At 37.6% G+C, this 5,000-nt stretch overlaps 1 pseudogene; it reads right to left on the bottom strand.

The window, feature by feature from the left end:
- Nucleotides 1–2,298, bottom strand: part of LOC113081411 (uncharacterized aarF domain-containing protein kinase 1-like) — a 46,453-nt pseudogene extending 44,155 nt beyond the window's left edge.
- Nucleotides 2,299–5,000: the final 2,702 nt, after the last annotated feature.

The following is a 5,000-nucleotide window of genomic DNA, read 5'->3' as shown; positions in this document are numbered from 1 at the left end:
TATTTGCATTGAACCCCAGTGTCTGTTTCTTCTTGAGTGTTTCCTCAAGCAACACCCCCTCAAGTCCAAAAGACTTCTATGGATGAAGGCGATATTTCTGACAGGATGTCGAGGGGAGAGTAAGCACACTTCTGTAAGGCAGGATTTGCTGTTAATCCTCACATGCAGTGGATGGGAGATTTGAAGGTTGTCCAATGGGCATTTTCTGTTGCACTGCTCAAACTCAGCGTCGCTGCCATCGATGGCAGCCCGGGTCGGCCAGCTTTACAGCACGCACAAAACCCCATTTTTTCGTGCCCAGAGAAGCCAATAGGATGTGACTGCTCAGAGATAATTATGAGGGTGATGAGAAGACACTTTATTTCAGAGGATACAAAACACGTGGTTCTCGCCTTCCCAGCCCAGAACCCAAACAGGCTTTTGATGGTGAGGATGTGTCGAGGAGAAAGGCAGGGCTAATAAGAGACGAAGGAGGCAGTAATAACAGTCATGATCTCCGCCTGCTCCTCTTCAACGCCTACTATACTGGATCTGTGGAACCAATACAGCAAAATGGAGGGACGGCAGCATGGGAAAAAAGGATAGAAAAGGAGGTCTACCCTTTTTTATTATTTGCTGGCTAATCCCCCAGGGAAAGAAATCTGTGCCACCTGCCATCTTACAGTCCTGGCACTGGTAGACGCTATTGGCAGGAAGTCAGACTTCCTCAATTTCTCTCACTATTCCAACTCTTCATTTCTCCCAGCCACCCGCAGCTATGGCAATCACATGGCCAGTCCACTAGGGGCAACCTGGAGGAACGTGTTGGCTTTTTGCAGCGTGTGAAAAGGAAGTCACTCTGGGATTGATTTGCATCTGCACTCATGCCTCGAGCCTCTGTGGTGTGCATCTGGTCGATCCATAGCTTTTAAAGAAAAAACATATTATTAGGATCCTTAAACATCTTGTTTTAGACCTTCATCCTGAATTTCTGCCAACCTAAGTGCATTTTTACATGCTACCTTCCAAAGCAGCACAGAAAAAGAAATTCAGGCAGAAAAGGACTTTTTTCTCCAGAATTTTTTAGTTTTTTTAAAGGGCAGCATTTACTGCAGCAATTAACCGCAAGCCAGCAGAGAGCGAACTAGCACAAGAGCACTCGTCGTATCTGATGAGGTGTCAATCATGTCTTCCATCAAGGCAATGTCACAGGAGCTGTTCAGCAAACACAAGTGTGACAGCCAATCAAGTCCTCACCGCAGCTCAGGGAGGCACAGGAGAAGCCCTCCACATGTTCAGAGTGTAGTGAGACAGGCAAACTCAGCAGAAAACACTGATTTTATGTGGGCAGGGAAAAGTGAGAGCTAAATATAGCTGAAAAGATCACACATGGAAGGATGGACACACAAAGCTTCTGCTATAAGCTCTGTCCAACTAAAGGCACCTCACTCCTGGAATAGTCTGGGTGTACAAAATGATCCCTGATGGAATTTGCTGGGTATATCATTCAGCAAAGAGATTTCAACTTTTACAACTGTAGAAATGAGCAAAAACATTACAAGAGGTTAACAACTTAAATCAAACCTATTATATAAACATTACTAACACTTAAAAACAACTTTATTTGGCTATTTTTAGTTTACAGAATTTTTTGTTTAAAATTCCTATACATAATATCCCTAAATTGACGTAAAAAAAAAAATAACATGATTAATTAAATATTAATTAAATACAATGAAAAAAATAATAATTACAAATATTATTTATTTATATATGTTTTATAAATAATTATATAAACCCACATTATTTATTAAATATATTATATATAAACCCACATTGGGTGACCCATATCTTTAAAAGCAAGATTTAAAACTTTAAAAGAGCATTAAGGAAAGTTCTATATTAACTTCATTAAGAACAACAATATCAAATATATATATATATATATATATATATATATATATATATATATATATATATATATATATATATATATATATATATATATATTTTTTTTTTATTTTATTTTATTTTTTTTTTTTTTTAAAGATATATATTGCTCTGTGGAAGCAACGAAGTTCTGCGCAATTAATACCCAAGTAAAGCAATTCCCACTACCTCCCCATCACCGCTTCTACTGTTTCTTATTCCTCCCAAAAGCCCTTCCTCTCTCTCTTCCCGCAACCCTTTCATCCGTGGACAGAGCGGCACAAAGCCGGAGCTCTGACAACTCTCATAATTGCCACAGACATTAATGACATATTTCAGCAGCAGGCAGAAGCCATTAGATGGCCTTTGAAAAATGCTTTGTAGGACCATCATCAGAGCATGTTATTGCCAGGGGACTAATGGGGAGGCAGCAGAGGTTCCTCTTATGCTGTCCCCTGCTCTCACTGTGCACAAAACACAACAAGAATAATGATCAGTCTTACATCAAAGGAAACATGAATTTGCAATACTGTCACAAACTTGACATGCTAAAATGAACTGTTAACCTCAGCACATCAATACAGCAAAAGTGCCAGGTCAAATCATTTTTCAGCATCCAGAACAAATAAGTAAATGCATATTTAAAAATCAATAGTACATAATTTCACATCACATAATCAACATCACATAATTTCAAATACCAAAATTCTAATTCAATTTTATGGTACAAAATTGATTGCCTGACATTAATAAAGGCATATAAAAAAACTAATACATGCATAAATAAATTGTTACTGTACTGAAATTATACAGTACATCCATTTCTTTATTATTGAATGTATAGAGTAAATGTGGCACAAAAAACTGATTTTTAAGCATTGTTATGCAGCAATTATGCTGAGTAATATTAAATGTTTTTGTTTTAAAACAACCATTTTTGGCCTTTTTTTATTGTTATTATTATTCTGTGATGTTAGTGACACCTAAAAAAATCACCTATAAAATTTTACACATAAGCCTAAATGCAAATCAACATAGGAGATGAATATTTTTATTTATTTATGTTCTTAAAGACAAAATTGTACAGCTAATAGCAAGTTCCCTTAGATAACTACTTGAAAGTGAATAAAAACATCCCGTGTCATGTAATAATATCACCTCACAGAATGCAGACTGGTATGGGTCACCACTCATTTTGAGTTAAGAGTGTCTCATTTATTTTTTTTCTCATATAAAAAAAATGCAAATCAATGACTCCTAAAATGCTGGAGTCATGTATTACAGCCCTATTGATCAAGTAACCAAAAAATCACACCTTCAGACAGCTTTAAACCTGAAGACCACAAAACCAGGCATCATAAAGGCAGAACTGATAATAATAATTGTGTGTCCACTCATTTCTATCTCTTACTTGTTTAATAAAGTGATTTCATGTATATGAAAGGTATAAACCAAGGAAAGCCACACAAAGATGACACGCTCTTCTGTGATCACTTTCGTTTGAGGTGAAATGATGCTCTGTGCACCTCCATCATTACACAGCGGCTTAGCCAGTCACGCCTTTTGTAAGCAAAGTGGCCCGACATGCGTTCATAGAAATTGCATCTACTATTGCCAGGCAATTATTGCTTTACATTGTGACTTCATGAATAACTCGGAGGGAGCGGGCAATTTAAGCCGCTGTCAAATCTCAGAAAATTCCCTGCAGTCAATAAATGCACACTAGACCATTAAAAAGCCCCCTTTTATTCATCTTTACCCCCACCTCCGTGAGCAGCACCTACTACAACCCATCTCAGTTTGAAATTGCCTGGCCAGATGGAGAGCTGTGGGCTCTGTTTGGCTAGTTCCTGGCGCCAGCAACAAATTAACATACAGTAATGAATTGCTCAAGTAGAACAAAGATGCACTTAGCCCTTTAGTGGTGATGCCATCGAACAAACGGGAAGTGTATCTCATTCGTGAAAGACCTAAAACAAACAAAACCTTCATGGATTACTTTACCCTATGATTTAAACATCTGCTTCATCTGGTTAAACCAAAGCTATCTCACGACCTATTCGTACATATTTTACGAGGTGGCTTATTCCGTACGAATTTGTACGACCTCACTCATACGATTTTATACGATGTGGTCTAACCCCAGTGACGGTTACGAATTCATACGAATTGTGCAATTGTAAAATACATACGATTTGGCAAAAATCGTATAAATTTGTACAAATGTGGTCGTACGAATTCGTACGAATAAGCCACCTTGTAAAATATTTACGAACTGCCGTTGAGATTCGGGTTGTTTAAACACGAGATCACGTGTTCATCATCTCCGTTCAGTCTCAGTGCAAGTGCTAGAAATATGGCAGGGATTATTCGATAGCCTCTTAACTTTGGTAGGAGCATGTCTTCCTGTCGTCCATGCCTAAATTTACAGCCATGATCTGAAGTCCTTGAGACAAGCAACAGGGATTCTTTAGTCAAGAGGTTAACTACCCTGAATTAATCCAATCGCATGAAACTTTAAAACAGACATCATAACCTAGACAGCATGTGAGAATGTTCACAGCATACCACACCCTATCACAGCCCTCAAGAATAACATGCCATTAGCAGCAGCTGCATTGCATTCAGTTAAAAAAAAGTAGACATCCCAGATTTACATCTGCAACAATAGGTGAATTATGCAATCCCACACTTCATTACTGAATGCTCTGTTAGCCAAATCAATACGCTTCTGTCATATTAGCTTTTTTTCCCTTCCTATTCAGGATGTGAAAATTAAAGTTGTTGTTTGTTTTTATTTATTAACTTAAGGTGATCAGAACCCAATTAAAATTTAACAGTTCTACTCTTCTTTTCATTTTTCTGTCTCCCCACCACCCCGATTGGCCATTTTTCCGAGGCCCTTCACTTTGATTGCATTAGTTTAGGACAAACAGATGAGCGGGAACAACTATGCTTTAAAAAAAGGAAAGAGTGATAAGGCAATGTAAGCATTAAAACATCTAATTTTGCTAATGCAAGAGCTAAAAAAAACTGAACTAATTTGATTCTTAAATGCATCATTATATCTATAAACCAACTGAATTGCAAAA

This window comes from Carassius auratus, unplaced genomic scaffold, assembly GCF_003368295.1.
Source record: "Carassius auratus strain Wakin unplaced genomic scaffold, ASM336829v1 scaf_tig00034290, whole genome shotgun sequence".
Taxonomy (NCBI): domain Eukaryota; kingdom Metazoa; phylum Chordata; class Actinopteri; order Cypriniformes; family Cyprinidae; genus Carassius; species Carassius auratus.
This window is presented reverse-complemented; position numbering and strand designations above follow the sequence as displayed.